The 21,671-nt window shown below is 40.4% G+C and overlaps 1 protein-coding gene across 1 annotated transcript in view; it reads left to right on the forward strand.

Moving 5' to 3' along the window:
• The window catches only part of DIS3L2 (DIS3 like 3'-5' exoribonuclease 2), a 320,107-nt gene that overhangs the window by 126,306 nt on the left and 172,130 nt on the right, over positions 1-21,671 (forward strand). The window lies entirely within an intron of this gene.

Genomic DNA, 21,671 nt, shown 5'->3' on the forward strand with positions numbered 1-21,671 from the left:
CTAAACCTTCTTGTGGTATATTTGAATGATTACTTCTTTATTAAAGCATGAGTACTTGGCATATTTTGGTCCCGTTTCTTAAGAAATTGTCCTTCAAATTGCCAGGCAGTCAACCTTTTGGGTTTGTTTTTGTGGGTTGTTTTTTTTTTTACATAAAATATAAGATCCTAAGTCTCTACATATTTTGTCTTATGTCATGAATCCTATTTGTACTTGTGAACTGCAAGGAATTCATTGCATCAGCCAATCAGACCCCTCCTTTCAGACTCTAGCACTGAGATATGCCAGTTCCAGGCATATTCAGGGGACCCCCATTTTCCATGCTTTAATATTAATATAAAAGTATGTTTAAATGATGTGCTTTTGGGGTATAATCTTCAGAGATTTCACATATGGCGTTAATTGTAAGCAGGAAAAGGAAAATGGCACTTTTTTTTTTAATGGAAGCTGTCAGAAACCAGTCTCACTTAAATATAGATCATGTAGTCACAGAGCATCATGAATAGCCACTTAATTTTGATCTGAAGAAACTGCTGGACCCAGCTATTTGATCAAATATGGTGCCTGTTTTCTTCTTACAATTGGTATTCATTTTGAAAGAAAAGCAACCTAAGTTTTATTTAAATCTTTGGCTCTTTTTTTATTAATGGTGTCTGGTTTGTGCCTCAGAGGAAATGAAAATGAAAGCATAGAGCTAGAAAACAGTTTGTTATGACAATTTTGGTCCATTTTAGTGACTTGTTGGTCATCTAACTTGTATAGGATGGAGGCTCCTGGGAATGTTCCCTGGTTATCAGTGCCAACACCGAGTGGATGGCCACAGTGTGCTGCTCTGATCAGATTTATTCTGTAGCTAGCCTCTTATGCCCAGAGAAGTGAGCCAGATCAGATCTGTGCTCCAGCCCCAGTGCAGCTGGAGACGCTCTCTGTGCCCCTCTGTCCGTGACGGGCGCTCAGGGTGGTTTGTGTGGTCTCAGGCCCCTCAGGAACAGTTGCACTTCCTTTTTTCCCCTCAAGTGGTCCGACTGCATTGTCATCATTTTTAAGCCTAACTCATTATCCAAAAGTGACGTCACCCCCTTGAGCCCGAAATCGTCCTTTTCAGAGGCTTGCCAGTTTCTCACCGTCCGCTCCCAGGCCCGGTAGTGGCTGTACCACCGGGCCTCCTTTGATGGTGGCCGCCACGCTCTGCTTGGCCGTGGAAAGGGCAGACTCCCACATCCCAGCAGGAAATCCAGCCTTGCCTTTATCTGCCGTTCTGGCGTGTCCCATTGTGTGCACTGTTGGCGTCTCTGCCTCCACGTCTGAGCTGTAAGGGTGTAGTCGGGAAACCTGCAGGCTGTGAGTTTCTCTGGGTGCCCGGATGACCTGCCCGGCCCCTTTGTTCCCAGCCGGGCTCTGCCTCATCAGGAGCCCTCTCTCTTGTGGGCAGAGAACAGTAACAACTGAAGAAGGGGTCGCCGTTGGAAGCACTGAGGACATTTGCTGAATCTAAAAAAAGAATATTAAAAATAATAACCATATGTTAATTTTGTACTTTTTAAAATAAAAAAAATGTGAAGATTCTCATATCTAGATGGAAACTCAGCTTTTTCTCTATCTTCTTACTATACAGACATAAAAAATGATCTTATATGGAAATATGCCTTTTACAATCTTTATGAAAAAGAGAAAATTTATCTTAAATAAAATGTGGCAGGTTTTCATGATGCAGTTCTCAGATGACACATGCCTCATGAGGGGTGCGGGCTGCAGCTGCCAGGCATGTTGGTGGTCGCCTTGCCGTTTGGTTCTGCCTATCAGTTACTGATCTTTAGGAGCTGAGCTCACCGCTCCCCAATCAGAACACGTGTGCTAGGCCTGCCTGGGTCTCCGCTCCCGTCTCTGCCAGATCGGACCGGGGCGGGAAGAAGGTAGTACTTTCTGTGGGTGTGAATGTGTGTGGTTAGCTTCGCAGAAGCTATGCCTAAAAACTGAGTTTAGCCAAAGAAGCTTTCTTTTGAATTTTTTCCCTTAGAAGTATCAGACTTCTTCTGCCTGTCTAATTGCTACTAATTATTCAAGTCCAAAGTCATTTACTTCTTCTATAGTGAAATTCAGTTCACAAGGCAAATGTCGATCAACTATGTGTAAGTCACTGTGCTATATTATGTGAGAAATAGAAAGGTAGAAAATGATGATTTCTTTATTCAAAGGAAATATAGCCTAATGAGGAAGGCTTGCCTATAAATGTCTCAGGATTAGTTTGATTGCAGCGGAACCCTGTTTGAAGCTGATTTGAATAAAAGTGGTGGTTAATGTAAGAAACTGGTGGCTCTCCTAAAACCCAGGGCCAGAAGTGTCGGCAGGCCTCACGAGGAACTCAGAAATAACCGGGTGGGAAAGGAGTCACAGATGCACTCTCGGCCACCTTGGCCGGCACAGCGCCCCTCATAGTATCGCTTCTCTGTCCCTTTCTACTCAGAGATGTAGCGTTCTGCTTCTTTCTTCACAGTCACCACCTATCTGCTCTGTAACATACAGGGTCCCAAACTGGCACTGCTGGTCCTCTGCAGGTCACATACCGAAGTCTAGACCACAGTATGTACAGAATTTCAAGGGTAGAACGTCTTACTGATGTAGTTTGAGACAGGTAGTTGCCCAGGTCAGTAGTTTTAACTAGAGGTAGGGGCCCAGGGCCCCATGACCATTGCCTGGTTCACAGGGACTGTGGGACTCAGCTGTCGGTGAAGGGGTAAGGCAGACAGATCGGAGGGCCTGTGTCTTTGAGCTCTAACTGTAGCATGAAGCAGAATGTTGTAAGTTCTTCCTTGGAACAAAAGAATGTTCTGGAAATTTAGAGGAGGGGGATGAAGGTGGAAATCCAGAATTGTTTGCTGGAGAACGGAAGCCTCTCTGCTAAGAGGTCACTGCCTGGGAGCGCAGAGTGGCTGGGAAGGGGCATGCCTGGAAGCCAGCAGTCGTCCCAGGCTATTGCAGCAAGAGGAGACGGGAGGACCTTCCGGAAAGGAGCCGCAGTGAAGGAGACAGAACAAAGGAAAAGATTCAGGGGAGATGAAGGTCGGTTCTCTCAGGCATGATGACCGATTACAGATGGGGCGTGAAGGAGAAGGACAGAATCTTGGATGTACTTTCCGGCGTCCAGCTTGGGTGGCTGGTTAGGGCGACGGCCTTGAGCCACGGTTCTCTGAGCACGGCCGCAGCGCCTGCGGTCCCCACTCACGCCTCGCTGCCCGCTGCTTCCCAAGCCGGCTCTGTTCGGAGCTCCCGACCTTTGCACACTGCACACACTCCCTTTCCCAACAGTGGCCTTCTCCTCTCCCAGGGATCATTTAGGGAAGTACTCAACTTTTAAACTGTTATCAGTTGTTCAGTCGGGCAATGTTCCCTGAGTCAGAGGTCCTCCCTCTTGGGTGCTCCTCCAGCTTCTAATGGCACTGTTGTGATAGCTCTCATCTGTTTGTACTGTAATTGCTCACGCAGGTTCTTTACCTGGCCGGGAGCTCCTTTAGGACGGGATACTCTGAACATTTGCTGCCTGGTCAGATAGGTGGATGGGAATGATTGATGACCCCCGACCCTGACTAGGAAGATGTGTCATAAATCAAGCCAGAACACACAGGCGAAGGTGTTTGGAACAGAAAATGATGAGAACCAAGGTTCTATGATTTCAAAATCAATGCCTTTTAACAATGTCCAGCCAATATATAAATATAAACTCAAGTGGAGAACCCCTATTTTAGAATCTTAAACAGAAAGTTTAAGTAGAATGTTGACATTGATAGAATAGTGATTTCAGCTTTGGGAGGGGCCTCGTGGAGGCCACCAGACATGCTGCCCTCTCTGGTGTCAGTGACACTTTGGTGCCTCTAGTACCGGAGACCTCTAGTTGTTAGAAAATTTTTTCTTTTATTTATTTTTTATTTAGACAATTAATTTTAATGGGGTGACATTGATTAATTAGGGTACATAGGTTCAGAGAAAACATCTCCAGGTTATTTTGACATTTGATTATGTTGTATACTCATCTCCCAAAGTCAAATTGTCTTCCGTCACCTTCTATTTGGTTTTCTTTGTGCCCCTCCCTCTCCTCTCTTCCCTACCCCTGGTAACTACCACACTCTTGTCCATGTCCATGAGTCTCGTTTTTGTGTCCCACCTGTGTATGGAAGCATACAGTTCTTAGTTTTTTCTGATTTACTTATTTCACTCAGTATAATGTTATCAAGGTCCATCCATATTGTTGTAAATGATCCAATGTCATCATTTCTTGTGGCTGAGTAGTATTCCTTAGTGTATAGGCACCACATCTTCTTTATCCAATCATCTATTGAAGGGATTTTCGGTTGTTTTCATGTCTTGGCCACTGTGAACAATGCTGCAGTGAACATGGGGCTGCTTGTGTCTTTACGTACCAGTGTTTTTGAGTTTTGGGGGAGAAAAATGATTTTTCATCTCGTTCTTAGAATTGTCATGAGAGATCTAGTTGAGCCTTGTTCACCTCTGTCATTCCGTCTACCCCGTTTTCATTGCTCTTAGTCCTGTAATGTGACCGAAACCCTTGTAATGTCTTAGTGAACCCTCACTGGCTTTTAGGGATCATTGCTTTTTATTACGTACCACAACGTATTTCATACTTCTCATATTTGGGACTGGATAGTCCAGGATATTTAAAAAGCCACATTGACTTCCTCGCCGTGAGGATTTGTAATTATATAATCAAATTTACAGTTCTAAGAACTTCCCAACCCTCTTCAATCATCTTTCCCATTAGACACTCTTGCAGTAGAACCCACGCCTGTGTTTTCCCAGACCTTTGTGAAACTTGTTCTAACGTCTCGTCTACAGTCTCACTTCCCTTCCAGGATGTTGTAAGCACGGAGATATCATTATGGTCTCTTTCCCCTGGATTTGTCACGGTTCCTTTTTCTTGAACATTTAAGGATAAATTTTGAAGAAAATTGAAAAGTTTTACAGCAGCTCCTGTGGGGAACAGAACAGTGTTTCTTGGCCACACTGAAGACAAACTGAAGATGTACCACATGAATTGACCTAGAACAAACTGACATATTTATATTATTTTCTCTAGCAAGCCTTGGTAGCTTTAAGGGAGGGGGGAAGAGGGAAAAGGAATAGGTCAGTGCAAGTATGGCACGGCTGGGGATTTTTGGTTGAACACGGGCTTGTCTAGGCTTAATGGGAGGTCTTTGAAATGAGAACTAGAGAACAGGTCACAGTGCTGCTCGTTTTACTGTGAGGGACAGCAGTGCCATCGCAGTGACTGGGCGAGGACGAAGGAGAGGGAGGGAGGTTCCGGTGACGATGTGTGTGGTGGAGGAGGCCGTGGTTGGGGCGGGGGGGGGGGTGTCTGCTTGGCATTTCCTTCATCTCCCGGCTTTGTACCCAGAAGGTGTTAGTTATCAGACAATCAGAAATATTTGTTAACTGATGCAATCAAATACTTTTACTGTTCCATTCAAATCTGATAGACACTGAATTTCTTATGAGGTAGATATGGGTAGGTGGTCATTAAATTCCGTTAAACTGTAAACAGTAGGAAAATGAAAGAGTAACTAGGTTGGTAGAAAAACACACAGGAGAAATTAGTTTGTTGTATGGAGGCATAGCCTACAGGGTTAGAAAATTGAAAAACAGTTCTAGGCAGTCTTTCTTCTGAAAAAAGACTATTTCACCTTTTTAAGTATGTTTCCCTTATCCGAAGACTTTCCTGAGGAAGAGGCTGAGTGATGTAATCCTATGAACTTGCATGACCAAGCTCAGACTTTGAAAGTCCTTTCCAGGAGTATGGTGCTCTCTGGCTGGCAGACAAGAAGCAAATCAGGCTGAGGAGGGGGCTCTTTTTTGTGACTGTTGGGCTCCACCTGGTGGCCTCTAAGGATCGGCTTTGGAGCAAGTTACAGCATTGAGGGCACCCTGGTCAGAGCAGAGCAAGTGGAGAGGGAGGGGAGGAGAACGGGCCAGATCCGAGATCTTCCTTTCCTCGCGCGATGTGCGATCGCTAACACGTCTGTAGTGGCTGTCAGCGTCATCCACAATTTCTAGCGCACCTTCTTGAAAATATCAGTATAAAGTATCAGAGAACAGCCTGTCCTGTGGTGGCACGGTGGATAAAGCTCTGACCTGGAATGCTGAGGTCGCCGGTTTGAAACCCTGGGCTTGCCCGGTCAAGGCACATATGAGAAGCAACTACTACGAGTTAATGCTTCCTGCCTCCACCTCTCTCTAAAGTTAATAAATAAAATCTCTTAAAAAAGTAAAAGAGAACTTTATTACCATCTACCTTCTCTCTTTTTTAAAATTTTATTTAGAAAATTAACTTTAACAGGGTGACGTTGATCGACAAGGTTTCGTAAGGTTTCAGGTAAACATCTCTATAGCATTTGAACTGTTGATTATGTTGTGTGCCCATCACCCAAACTCAAATCATTTTCCGTTGCCTTCTGTTTGTCACCCTTCCCCCACCTTTCCCCCTTCCCCCACCACGTACCTTCTCTTTATATCCACAAATGCTTCCCGCCTTCTCTTTGCTCCCTTCATGGTGATGGTAAGCTCTTCACGCCCAGAGCTCAGGGGCTTCCCTAAAATCATGCACATTGTTGAGCCTTGCTTCTTTTCCACATTCTGCAGTCTGTTGCACACGTAGGACCCAGAACATCGGTAACAACATGGTGAAAACAAAATGTGGCAAATACACAGCGTACTTGGATGCATATATTTACATACTATTTTCTTTAATCTGGAGAAGAGAACATGCGATTTTCCCTGTTTCTGGCTCAGTAGTACGACAGAGCAGAAGGCAGCAAGTATGGAAGGGGGACTTTAGGAAAAGCGGGGGCAGAGTGATGAAAACAGATTGCAGAACCACACTTCAGCCTAGTCTACGTTGAAAATTTTCCTTCAGAAACAACTCAGAAACTCCCACAGCCAAGACGACCCTGAGGAGACACAGCAACTGCATGCAATGCACAGGTAGCCTGGGTGGGGGGAAATACTCGATTTTTATAAAAATCAAGGCTTTCTGAATAAAAGTATGGACTTCCGTTAAAAATAACTTAGCAGCACTGGTTCATGAACCGTAAAAAATAAATGTACTAATGAAACATACTAAGTAACATACACATAAACATGCTAATAGGGAAAGTTGGTACAGGTGTATATGAGAACTCTGAGTACAGATAGTATCTTGACCACTTTTCTGTAAATCTGAAATTGTTCTAAAAAATAAAGTTTATTTTTAAAAAACTGATTCACAGGAGTAGCCCAGGCCAGATGGCTCTATTGGCTAGAGCATTCCCAGTCAAGGCACATATAAAAATAGATCAATGTTTCTGTCTCTCAATCTCTCTCTCTCCCTTCCTCTTTTTCTAAAATCAATAAATAAAAATTAAAAAAAAGAAAATAGACACAGGAGTAAAAAAGTAATCTAGGTTCCCAATAATAGTAAGTGATAAAATTATGGTATAATTGTTCAATTGATTATTATGTATTTTAGAAAAATAATTTGAAGATACAGTGACATAAGAAATGACTGTGAGGCCCTGGCTGGTGACTCAGTGGATAGAACATCGGCCTGGTATATGGACATCTGAGGTTCGATTCCCGGCCAGAGCACACAGGAGAAGCTTCCATCTGCTTCTTCCCCCCCAATCCCTCCCCCTTCTCTGCCTCTTCCCCTCCTGCAACCAGTGGTTTGATTGGTTCAAGCATAGGTCCAGGTGCTGAAGATGGCTCTGTTGGAGTGTATCAGCCTTAGGTGCTAAAAATAGCTCAGTACTCGAGCATCAGCCTAAGATGGGGTTGCTGGGTGGATCCCAGTTGGGGTGCATGGAGTCTGCCTCACTATCTTTCCATCTCACCTAAAAAAAGAGAAAAGAATGACTATGAAAAAAATAAAATGTATGTACGTATAGTATAATTTAACTAGGTAAAAACATTTATAAGATTGAAAGAGATACCTAAAAATGGTGTTATTTTACAAAGGGATAATTATGAATGACTTTCCTCTATTTTCTAAACTTTAAAATTATAACATTGTTACAAATTCAATTTAAAAATTATAGAAACACATATTATAATCTAATAAAAACTGTGCTGCCTGGAAGTTGTTGTCTACCCAAGATTCAATCCCCTTTTCCTCTTTCCTAACAAAAACCTAATCTTTTTCATCTCAGCTTCAAAGGCAGATCTTCCTTACTCTAATAAAATCAGAGCATGACTCCCCTGGGGGCTACAATCGATACCATGATTGGCAGATAGGATTCTCCCATTCCTTGTTGGGTGTGCTCAAAAAGCACGCAGCCTGAACATACTTGCATTAGCAGCCGTCCGCACAGCCTTCGAGAACTACTACCAGGTCACTGAAGTGCACAGAGGCAGCCTGATAACATTATGAGGTCACTGACTACTGGGCTTGGAGCCTGCACAACCTCTGGGTTCCCACATATGTGAGATAATACATTCCCTTGTTATTACAATCAATTTAGGTCAGGGTTTTCTCTCACTTGGTGCTACAATCATCCTAAGTAATATAACATATTTCAAAAATCTCCCACGAGAAGCAAACTTCCTTTTCCTCCCTTCACTCTACAACAGAAAATGTAAAGCTCTTACTACCAAAAACAGAATCTCATATCTCTTGCGGGTCTTCACTACGCATTGACACAGCACTCCTGGTTCTAAAGCATAAAAATACCATAAAGGCTCCTTCCTTTAGCAACAATGTACTATCTTAAAGATGCTCCCTTTAAGACTCCACGTGGAACTCGACCCACAAAGCATAAATCCAGTTTATTTCACCTCATGGGAGGTTGGAGGAAAGCCAGGAAGCCGTCCCTGCCCCTCAGGACTAGCACTTCCTCTGGGTATATCTCCTTTCCGGGCCATGTCACTTCCTAATCGTGGCCTTTCAGGTGCATCTCTTCTTTGCCAGTAGATAAGCAGGATCATCTTTCTAAAGAGAATAAATATTTATTTCTCTATCTGAACATGACGCTTGTTCATCACACAATGGTTGAGTGAATAAATGAATGAACAAATTAATGCTTTTGAGCCTGGAAAAAAAATATACCAGTCCTCTTTGAAATTCCAAAGGAAAATTTAGAAAACTGAAAATAATAAAAACAAATAAATAAAACCCAAAGACATGTATCTAGGTAAATTTTTGAGTCCTTTAATAACCAGCTGCCACATTATCAAAATTAATATGAATACATCAAAAAAATCAGAAGTAAGAAAAAAATGCCTGTTACTGTTGCTTTCATTTAAAATTGAACTTTATATAGGTGTGGAAAATACCAATTGTGGGTTGCCTGTTCAGGAACATTAAAAAAATAGATTAAAATGGGAGAAACAAATTTCTCATTACATGCTGATGATGTGATTATCTACACAGAAAATTCAAAGGAAACTATAGTATATCCAAAGTATGGAAATTAATAAGGATATAGAGAGATGGCTAGATAAGGGATTAATATATAAAAATTAGTCATAATTTTATATATATATATATATATATATATATCAGCACTAAAAAGGTAAAAAATGCAACTTAAAATCCTGTTCTTCAGAAGTTAACACTAATAACATGAAAAGAAAACTCATAAACTGGGAAGAAAATATTTACCTATAGTAACTGTTAAAAGGATTACTTTCTAGAATTTTTTAGTTACTTATTGACTTTAGAGAGTCAGAAAGAAGAGAGAGGAGGACAGAAAGAGAGAGACAGAGAGAAGCATTCATTTGCTATTCCACTTAGTTGTGCATTCATTGGTCACTTCCCACATGTGTTCAAACCAGGGATTGAACCTGCACCCTTTGTGTTTTGGGACGATGTTCTAACTGACTGAGCTAATTGGCTAGGGCTAGTAGAATATTTTTTAACTCCAAAAAATTAAATGACAAACAGCCCAATTAAAAAAAATTCTAAAATCAGTTGGTGGAAGTTCAACCAGAAACAGAATAATTGCATAATCTCAAAAAAATCTTCCCCAAAATACAGTCTAGTAATTACAAGGAAAATATAATGATTTAGAAATACTGGCAGATAGCAGCTTAGCCAAGTGATTGACATCATGTACCCCCTGATAATGATGCACATCACTTCTGCAGTATTCTTCACAACAATGCATAATATCAATCTAATCATGAGAAATCATCAGACAAGCCCATATTGACAAATATCCTACAAAATCACTGACCAGTACTCTTCAAAAGTATCAAGGTCATGAAAGAAGGCTGAGGAATTGTCAGAAATTGCAAAAGTAACAGCAACACAAGTAACTGCAATGTAGGATCCTGGACCAGACTCTCAAAAAGAAAAAAGGATAGTTGTGGAAAAGCTGGAAAGATCTGAATAAATTTTATACTTTATTTAATAATACTGTGCCAAGGTTAATTTTATAGCTCTGCTAAGTATTTGATGGTAAAGTAAGATGTTAACATAAGGAGAAGCCGGGTAAAGGTATAGGAACTCTGTATCACTTTTTGCAACTTCTGTAAATTTAATTACCTAAACAAAAATTAACTGTCACAAAAAAATAAAGACACAAAGTCATTTTCTAGAAGAGAAACATAACGACCATAAATATAGGAAAAGATGCTCAATCTAATTAGTAATTAGGAAACTATAATTAAAATCACAATGAGATACCATTTTCTTTCCACTTCACTGGCAAAAACTGAAGAGTCTAACTATCAAGTGTTGATAATAAGGTGAAGCAATGGAAACTCTGATATATTGCTACTAGGACTGAAAATGGGTGCAACACTTTGGAAAATGGTTTGGCTATAAAAAGTGTCAAGTTAAACAGGCACATATGTAATGCTGTAATTCTACTCTTAGAGTCTAGGGAAACTTTAGTTTGTAAGCACTGGAATGTTTGTAAAAGCATTGTTTATAACAGCAAAAACCTCGGTTCAACCCAACTATCCATTTCAAGAGAAATCTATTATGGCATATTTCAGAAAATAGAAATATTATGAATTAAAATGAATGCAATATATATATCTTAGAAACATAATGTTGAAAAAGCAAGTCACAGAAGAATATAGGGAGCATGGTATTTTTTATAAAGTTCCAAAGCAAGCAAGACTAACATTTTTAGGGATATTAAATATGGGTAAAATAAGAAGAAAAGCACGTTTCAGTGAGCATGTTTGAGATAGTGGCTGCCACTCAGAAAAATACAGGGATTAGGATAGAAAGGAACACACAAGGATCTTCAATACTTCTGTGATACAGTTCTTAATCTGGGTGGTGAGTTCATGAGTCGGTGGTGGTGTTTTAATTGAATGTATTGAGGAGACACTGGTTAATAAAATGACATAGGTTGCAGGTGTACCATTCTGTAATACATCGTCTGTACACTGCACTGTGAGTTCAGCACCTCAGGTCGCCATTGATCCCCCTTTTCCCTGGTCTGCCGCCCCTCACCGCACCCTTCCTTCCTGTAACACCACACTGCTGCCAGTGCCTGGGAGCTTTTTTTCTTTAACAGCATCGTGATCTATTTCTCAATCCGGGTGGTGAGTTCATGGGTTGGTTTTAATATGAGGATTCAAAAATTATATAAGTATCAATATTAACACATTGATCTGTGAAGAATACTTTGCAATTAACGTTAATAAATATTTTTAAAACAACGTTTTAGATGGACGTATACCAAACTCTCTAATAGTGGTCATTTCAGGGAGGTGGAAGTATGGAATTCTTCATTTTCGATAGCATATGTTTTAAGCAATTTTAATAATATGTAATACATATGTATTTGAAAAAATTAAACTTTTTTCTTAATTTTGATATTGCAATAATAAACAGTTGTAAGATAAAAAAACTGTCCTGCCTTACCTGTGGTAGCGCAGTGGGATAAAGCGTCGACCTGGAAATGCTGAGGTCGCCGGTTCGAAACCCTGGGCTTGCCTGGTCAAGGCACATATGGGAGTTGATGCTTCCAGCTCCTCCCCCCTTCTCTCTATCTCTCCGCTCTTTCTCTCTCTCTCTGTCTCTCCCTCTCCTCTCTAAAAATGGATAAATAAATAAATAAAATAAAAAAAAATGCCTTCCAACACCTTTAAAAAACAAAACAAAACAAAACTGTCCTTGTTAGAGTAATTTATAATGATCAGCACCTCAAGTTGTCTCACCAGAACTCCACAAATACTGTTTCCATTCACAATCAATGACATTACAACCGGTCCTAATGTAAATTTATTTTGAACAGTATCAATATCCCCAATTTCATACAGTCGATAGGTGGGAGGTGTGTGTGTGTGTGTGTGCATGTAAAAATTCTATATAAATAAACATTAGGTCCATTGTTCTGGGCGATGTGCAAGTAAAACACTTCTGGAAGGAATGGACCAGCTATAGCTGTAAATCCTTCATATTGGCCTCTCTGCCTTAAAGGAAATAGGAGCACTTAACAGTCAACGTTAGTGTTCTAAGTCATGCATCCTCTCTCCACCACATCTTCCCAGCAAGTGTCGGCCTTAAAACTAGGCTCCACCAGGGAAGACAGTCAGACATCCTGTGTGGTTATCACTGTCATTACTGCTCTTGAATAAATGCTCTCATACGTATCAGTCCACGTTGAAAACACGCAAACAGTTACAATGAGACCCTGCAAGTGGAGAGCAATCGAACATCAGCACACGTAGGACCCAGAACATCGGTAACAACACAGTGAAAACAAAGTGTGGCAAATACACAGCGTACTTGGATGCATATATTTACATACTATTTTCTTTAATCTGGAGAAGAGAACATGCGATTTTCCCTGTTTTTGGCTCAGTAGTACGACAGAGCAGAAGGCAACAAGTATGGAAGGGGGACTTTAGGAAAAGTGTGGGCAGAGTGATGCAACCCCATCTGGGGCTGATGCTTGAGTACTGAGCTATTTTTAGCACCTAAGGCTGATACACTCCAACAGAGCCATCTTCAGCACCTGAACCCATGCTTAAACCAATTGAGCCACTGGTTGCAGGAGGGGAAGAGGCAGAGAAGGGGGAGGGATTGGGGGGGAGAAGCAGATGGTAACTTCTCCTGTGTGCTCTGGCCGGGAATCAAACCTCAGATGTCCATACACCAGGCCGATGTTCTATCCACTGAGTCACCGGCCAGGGCCTCACAGTCATTTCTTATGTCACTGTATCTTCAAATTATTTTTCTAAAATACATAATAATCAGTTGAACAATTATACCATGATTTTATCACTTACTATTATTGGGAATCTAGATTATTTTTTTACTGTGTCTGGTTTTTTTTTTTTTTAATTTTTATTTATTGATTTTAGAAAGAGAGGAAGGGAGAGAGAGAGATTGAGAGACAGAAACATTGATCTATTTTTATATGTGCCTTGACTGGGGATGCTCTAGCCAACAGAGCCATCTGGCCTGGGCTACTTCTGTGAATCAGTTTTTTAAAAATAAACTTTATTTTTTAGAACAATTTCAGATTTACAGAAAAGTGGTCAAGATACTATCTGTACTCAGAGTTCTCATATACACCTGTACCAACTTTCCCTATTAGCATGTTTATGTGTATGTTACTTAGTATGTTTCATTAGTAAATATATATATATATATTTTTAAATAATGATTAAGTTTATTAAATTTCTTTGCTTCCTTAAAACAGCCGATTTTCTTTTATAAATAAATTTTTATTTAAATGGGGTGACATCAATAAATCAGGGTACATATATTCAAAGAAAACATTTCCAGGTTATTTTGTCATTTAGTTCTGTTGCATACCCATCACCCAAATCGTCCTCCGTCACCCTCTATCCAGTTTTCTTTGTACCCCTCCCCCTCCCCCCCAGTAAATATATTTTTTATGGTTCATGAACCAATGCTGCTAAGTTATTTTTAACGGAAGTCCATACTTTTATTCAGAAAGCCTTGATTTTTATAAAAATCGAGTATTTCCCCCCACCCAGGCTACCTGTGCATTGCATGCAGTTGCTGTGTCTCCTCAGGGTCGTCTTGGCTGTGGGAGTTTCTGAGTTGTTTCTGAAGGAAAATTTTCAGTGTCGACTAGGCTGAAGTGTGGTTTTTAAGGGAATGGGCCAGGTGTTTCCATGCAACATTGAATCAGAGGTGTTCTAAGCAGCTCTTGCCCTTTCTTCAGACAGTGAAGAGAAGTCGGAAACTACTTCAAAAGCTATAATGTTTGAACTATCACACACGAAAGGGAAAGTTACTTTCCGTGTTCATTTTAATATAAAATTTACACTGAAATTAAAATATGAAAACAAACCCTTCTGTTAGACAAATACACAATATATGTCAGTTTTTCAGTAGATTCTGCCTTTGTTTCGAATCCAAGCTATTCTGATTTTTAGGGCGATGGCAGAATTTATGAGTAAGTAGATAGCATGGGGTTCTTTCTGGGGCATCTAAGGCCCAAATGCCTGAGTTCCTTCAGCATGCTGACCTGTTAGATTTCTATCTCTTGCAAGCTGCCCAGTCTATGCTGCTATCAAATAGATTTCCAGTGAAAATCTATAACAAATTTATTTACGTAAGTTACTTGAGAAATGTCCTGTGAAACTTAGTAAAATAAATGTTAATTACTACTAATAGAAACTTAGAGTCATTGGTCGCATTGGAAGCCATAACCAAAATACAATTTTGTCTTCATGAGCCATGTTGTAATTTCAGTGAACAAATCAATCTTCTTTGGACTCAGAATATAACCTGGTGAGAAATTTTACCAGAGCACGAAGTGCCAATAAAATTAAATAAAATAAAAGGCTATTTTTTTCCCTTTAAGTTTCAGTGAAGGGCTAATGACTGGTATGACTTGTTCTGCCAATCGTAGGTCCATCCTCACCTGTGTCCTTTTCACCTCCCATGCCAGGGAGGTGATTTGTACTCAGCACCAGTCTTCTTTTTGGAGAGATTTCTCCACGTCTTGGAAGGCCATAGTTCTTTATCTAGTAGTTTTTCAGAAAATATTTGTGAGAACCGCATTCCCTGAGTTCTTGCGTTTAGAAATTTTCATCTTTGAGCCTGACCTGTGGTGACACAGTGGATAGAGCATTGACCTGGAATGCTGAGGTCCCCAGGTTTGAAACCCTGGGCTTGCCCGATCAAGGCACATACGAGAAGCAACTACGAGTTGATGCTTCACACCCCTCCCCCTTTTTTTTCTCTCTCTCTGTCTCTCTCTCTCTGTCTCTCTCTCCCACCTCTCTAAAAATCAATAAGTAAAATCCTGCCTGACCTGTGGTGGCGCAGTGGATAAAGTATCGACCTGGAAACGCTGAGGTCGCTGGTTCGAAACCCTGAGCTCACCTGGTCAAGGCACATATGGGAGTTGATGCTTCCTGCTCCTCCCCTTCCTCTCTCTCTTTCTCTCTTTCTCTCTACTTTCTCTCTAAAAATGAATTAATAAAAAAATAAAAATCAATAAAAATAAAAATCAATAAGTAAAATCTTTAAAAAAGAAATAAAATTTTATTTTTGAAATTCAGTAATTTCTTCAGAATGTTTCAGTGATGATTGTCTGCATTAGTTTTCCTGAAACATGGTATACTCTTTCTATCTGTAAAATCTCTTTTATTTCATGAAAGTCATCTTTTTTTAAAAAAAAATTTTTTTTTTTTTTTAGATTTTATTTATTGATTTTTGGATAGAGAAGGGAAAGAGAGAGAGAAAGAGCAGGAGAGTGAGAAAAATGGGGGAGAAGCAGGAAGCATCTACAAGTAGTAGTTGCTTCCTGTATGTGCCTTGACCAGGCAAGCCCAGGGATTTGAATCGGCGACCTCAGCGTTCCAGGTTGACGCTTTATCCACTGAGCCACCACAGGTCAGCATGAAAGTCATCTTAAATGGTATCTTGGAAAATGTTTTCTATCCCACTTATCTGTTTCCTTCCTTCAAGAATACCAGTTATACCAATGTGGGATCTCCTTCGTCTGCCTTTGTTATCTGTTTTCTTTATAATCTTTTCCTTTAACTCTGTACTTTTCAGTTTTATTTTCCTCAATTCTCTCGAGCTTTTTCTCTGGGATCCTTATTTTGTTTTTCAAATAGTGCCAGCTCTTCATTAGTTACCTCCAGTATCACTGGCATGTCTGGGATGGTTTTATTTTTTTCTACTTATTTCCTAAAACACTAGATTTTATTCCCTTTTGTGAAATCTGCTTATTGAGTTGAGCTTTTTTCTTTTCTTTCTTTCTTTTTTTTCATTTCAGTGAGAGGAGGGGAGGCAGAGATAGACTCCCTCATATGCCCTGACCAGGGTATCTATTCGGCAAGCCCACTAGGCAGTGATGCTCTGCCCCTGTGTTGCTCCATTGCTCAATAACCAAGCTCTTCTTAGCACCTGAGGTGGAGGCCATGGAGCCATCCTCAGCACCTGGGGCCAACTTGCTTCAATTGAGCTATGGCTGCAGTGGGGGAAGAGAGAGAGAAAGAGAAGCAAGAGGGGGAGGGGTAGAGAAGCAGATGGGCACTTCTCCTGTGTACCCTGACCAGGAATCGAACCCAGAACATCCACACATCAGGTTGACACTCAACCACTGAGCCAACTGGCCAAGGTCTGAGCTCTTCCCTTATAGTGGCGATATTTTCATCAGTTAAGTTCTCGCAAACATCTTTGATCAAGATAGTCATTTCTAGGACCACATACTTACAGAGTATGCTTTATTCTTCTGCCATTTTTTTTTTGCTTGTTCCTTTCTTTGTTTTTATATGTAGCATTTCTTTTTAATAGAACACTTGGGATGGCTTCTCCTTCCCTCATCCTTAATTAATGAGTTCTTTGTGGATGTTAATATTATAATACTTTAAAAGTTAGACATTATAAAATGCCTTCTGTTTAAGTGTTTAGTACTTTTTTTACTTTGGGCATAAGCTAATGGGCCACTCCAGCCTTACCCAGGAAGAGTAGGATGGCCATTCTCTTTCAAGTTCACCTCACAAAGACTATTACTGAGGTTCTCACCCATGCAAGAACGTTATTTCTTTTAATATTAGTCTAATTTGTTAATGACCTCCATGTGTTGTATTTTATTGCTTATACTTCTCAAAGAAACTATCTGCCTGATCTGGTTATATATATGGTTAATTATTTTATGTGATTTTTAATACTGTAAGGTAGAATCATGTGAAATTGTGTTTTACAGGTAAAAATGGTCAAATATATATTTTGGCAGCTTTATGTCTCAACATAATATATGAGTTACTTCTTTATTTTATTACTCGCCATCTTGAAACCTTCTGAGTCATCTCTCAGCTGGCTTGAATTGCAAATGTTTTTTCAGGAAGGAAGTGGGCAGTTTATTTTATGCCTTGTTGTATCAGGTTTCTTAGTTTAGTGTCCAATTCAGAGGAATCACTACTGTGTCCCCAGATGCACTAAAACCTTTCAGCTGTAGAGGTATTATTGTGAGTGGTCTTAAGTATGATATTGAAGGGTTCAACTCCTCCCTGCCCAGACCACATGCATGGCCCTAGGATGCTAAGAGAAACGTTCTGTCTGGAGGGTAGTACTTCAGTTGAGAAGGTATTGTCTCCCGATTTAGTCCATTGTGCACTATTACGTGATTCTAATCAGTGAAGTCAAAGGGCTTTGCTACTTCTATAAGGAGAAATTGTTGATTACAAACTGGTAACATAACGGTTTCAGAGGTATTTAGTACATCCATGGATTGAGGCATTTATACGAGCAAGGTAGGTATAACAAACGGAGGTAGCAAACCCAAACGCAGAATTGGTGTTTCTTTTAATGGAGAGAGATTACTGCCTTCGAAGAGCTCAGCAAACTTAACTCACTATTAACTAGTTGGTTGGTTCCCCTGCTGTGCTCCTTCTGTGTCAGAGGCTCAGAGTTGGTGGCTGGGGTGGCAAACTGGCGTCCTGCAAGGGTGGTAGCCAAGCGGTCGTTAGTGAGAGGAAGTTCATGCTGTGGAGCTCGTTGCCTGCGACCATGTCCTTGGCACTTATGCCCACTGCACAAGCACTGCGGCTCTGGGGCACCTGGTTGGCCAACCCTCTAAGGGTAGGTTATTCTGTCTCCACAGTGGAAGCCTTTTCTGAGCATTTTCATGGAATACAAACAGTCATACCTGGGCTTCTCAGTAGGCCCACTTCCTCTATGCCTTGTCCCCCGGGGTCCTCATCACCAGTCCTCCAACCTTGCTTCTTTCAGGTCCTTATTCATCTGGCTAAGCTTGTAGCCACTGTCCATCAGGCCGTTCTCCCTCAGCCAGAGTAGACCATGGGTGTATCACTTGAAGCTCTTGCAGGGAGGGTTTCTGCTCTGTTTTTTCAGAAACCACCCTTAGAATGGATATAAGACTGTCGAAGTCCACTTAGGACTCGTGACAATGGAAGGTCAGTTGGAGCTAGCCATTCTATATAATATCTTGTGTGTGTGTGTATAAATCTGTTTCTCTGAGTCTAACTCTTTCTGATTGGTACCCTCTCTTTTCACATAAAAAACTTAGTGCAGCCTGACCAGGCGGTGGCACAGTGGATAAAGCGTTGGACTGGGATGCCAAGAATCTAGGTTCAAGACCCCGAGGTTGCCAGCTTGAGCACAGGCTCATCTGGTTTGAGCAAAAGCTCACCAGCTTGGACCCAAGGTCACTGGCTCGAGCAAGGGGTTACTTGGTCTGCTGAAGGCCCATGGTCAAGGCACATATGAGAAAGCAATCAATGAATAAGGTGTCGCAATGCACAACGAAAAACTGATGATTGATGCTTCTCATCTCTCCATTCCTATCTGTCTGTCCCTATCTATCCCTCTCTCTGACTCTCTCTCTGTCTCTGTAAAAAAAAAAAAGAGAGAGAGAGAGAAAGAAAAAAAAACCAACTTAGTGCAACCCTGACTTCTGTAAGGTAATGATTTATTACCCTTTGAAGTTTTTACCATCATAGCATGAAAGAGATTCAAAGAATTTTTTTTTAAGTGAGAGGAAGGGAGATAGAGAGACAGACTCCCACATACACCCTAACTGGGATCCACCTGGCAACCCCCCTCTGGGGCTGATGCTGGAATCAACTGAGCTATCTTTAGTGCCTGAGGCCGACACTAGGACCAGTTGAGCCACTGGCTACAAGAGGGGTAGAGAAAGAGAAGGGGGAGAGGGAAAGGGAGGGAAGAGAGGCAGATGGTTGCTTCTCATTTGTGCCCTGAGGATCAAACCCAGGGTGTCTACACACTGGGCTGATGCTCTATCTACTGAGTCCACCAGCCAGGGCCCAAAGAATCTTTTTGATATGTGTAAGAAGTCCCTGAGTTTCCCTGTTAGCCTGGAATCAAGAATTTAGAAGTTGAGCATGTAATTTTTGTTTCTACCCCCTTTTTGTTCTCCAAGTCTCTTACTATTTCTGAGCTCTCTGATATCTTTCCAATAAACTCCCTTTCCAACCAGAGTTAATTTCTTGTGCTTGCAACTAAGAACCTACACATTAAAGACCTCAGTATTAGGAGATGGATGTAGAACACAGAACCCCAGGGACCTGTGAAAATAATAAATGGTTTTAGATGGGTTGGAGGTAACTTAGGTTTCATTAATTTTTCAGAATACTAATAAATTTCCATAATGTCCTTCAAACTTCAAAGACAGTGGCATCAAGTTCCCCAAATTCTCAATGGAAACTTCATTCTAGTGAACACAGATAATAATGTAGTGATTTTCAAAATTAATTAGCATTTTGAGAATTAATGAGACCTGAGTCTTTAACTCTTTGGATTCTTGGTACAAAGAAACAAACACACAAACAACTCTGATTGGAAAAGGAACTTACGAGAAGGCTATTAAAGGCCTCACAGAAACAGTGAAGAGTCTGGAGTGCCCTGAGAAAGTCCCGGTTGGGAACCCAGGCAGATCTGGAGAGGCAAGAGGAAGAGGTCCAGCCATTGTCTTTTTATCAGGATTAGTCTGGCCACAATGCCAATGGTTCTTACCACTGCCCTTTCAGGACAGCATTGCCACTGGACACGGCCACGCCACTGCAGTCACTAGGAAACACTCTAGCCGCCAGGAATCAGTCTTAATCTTAAACACCTCTGTGTCTTTGTGTCAATCTCTTCACATTCAAAGTCTTGAGTTGAGGAGAGTCCGCGCCATTCATAGTGTGCTGACTACTGGTTTTCGTAGAAGGAGAGGGTTTTCTGTAGAGAGAGTCCAGGCATTTTGTAGGAGGCTGGCCACTTCTATAATGGGCATGGTCACCCTTTGGCTCAGTTACAGGCAATGTGGAAGTCATCCTTTCCAATTTGAATGCCTCTTCTTTCTTTATCTACCACGCTTAACAGTATTGGTGAGAGTAAACACCCTTGTCTTCTTTCTGATGCAGAGGAAAGCTAATTTAGTCTTTCCCCATTGAGTTTGGCATTAGCTCTAGTCTAGAATTTTTACGGAGGCTATTAATCAAGTTGAGGATGTTCTTAATTACTCATTGGCTGAGAGTTTTGATCATGAATGGATGTTGACTTTTGTCAGTGCTTTTTCTGCATCTATTGAGAGGATTGTATGTGCTTTTCTCATTGTTTGCTAATATGAAGAGTTATATTAACTTTTAATGTTGGACAAATCTTGAATTAATGGTCATGATATATGGTCCTTTTTATATATTGCTGAATTCTAGTTGTTAAGATGTTATAAGAATTTTAAAATTTAAAAATGACTCAGAATTTAAAAATGTATTCATGATAGGCATTGATCTCATGAATTCTTTGTCTGATTTTAGTATCAAGGTAATGCTGATTTCATGAAGCTAGTTAGAAAGTATTTCATCCTATTCTATATTTGAAAGTTAGTGTGGAATTGGTATTAATTTTTTCTTAAATACTTGATAACATTTATCAGTGAAGCCATCTGGCTTGGAGTTTTCATTGTGAGAAGGTTTAAACTATGAGTTCAGTTTCTTTAATAGATATAGGACTATTTAGATACGGTTTCTGCTTGAATAACCTTAGGCAGTTTGTGTCTTTCAAGGAGTTTATCCATTTCATTCAAGATATTGACCATAGTGGCTTAAAGTCATTCATAATTGCTTTCCTATCCTTTAATGCTTGTAGGATCTATAATGATATTCTCTCTCATTTCTGATACTGGTAATTTGTGTCTTTCCTGTTTTTCTTGATCAGCCTTATCAGAAGCTTATATATTTTATTCTCGTTTCAAAGAATCATTTTTTTAGTTTATTGGGTTTTGTTGTTGTTATTCTTGTTTCTTTCTTATTTCTTTCCTTCTGCTTACCTGGGATCTAATTTGCTTTTATTTTTTTAGGTTTTTTTTTTAAGGTAGAAACTTAGATCATTGATTTGACACATTTTTTCTCTTTTTTAAAACATTTAAAAAATTATTTTAAAGACTTTATTAATTTTAGAGAGGAGAGAAAGAGAGAGAGAGAGAGAGAAGGGGGGAGGAGCAGGAAGCATCAACTCCCATATGTGCCTTGACCAGGCAAGCCCAGGGTTTCAAACTGGCGACCTCATTGTTCTAGGTCGACGCTTTATCCACTGTGGCACCACAGGTCAGACACATTTCTTTTCTAATATGAAGATTTAATGCTGCAGATTTTCCTGAAAGCACTACTTTAGGTGTTTCTCACAAATGATGTATTATATTTTATTTGGTTCACATTCTTTTTATTTCTTTAGCCCATGGTTTATAAATTTCCAAATATTTGTGGAC

Source organism: Saccopteryx leptura, chromosome 7, assembly GCF_036850995.1.
Source record: "Saccopteryx leptura isolate mSacLep1 chromosome 7, mSacLep1_pri_phased_curated, whole genome shotgun sequence".
In the NCBI taxonomy this organism is placed as follows: Eukaryota; Metazoa; Chordata; class Mammalia; order Chiroptera; family Emballonuridae; genus Saccopteryx; species Saccopteryx leptura.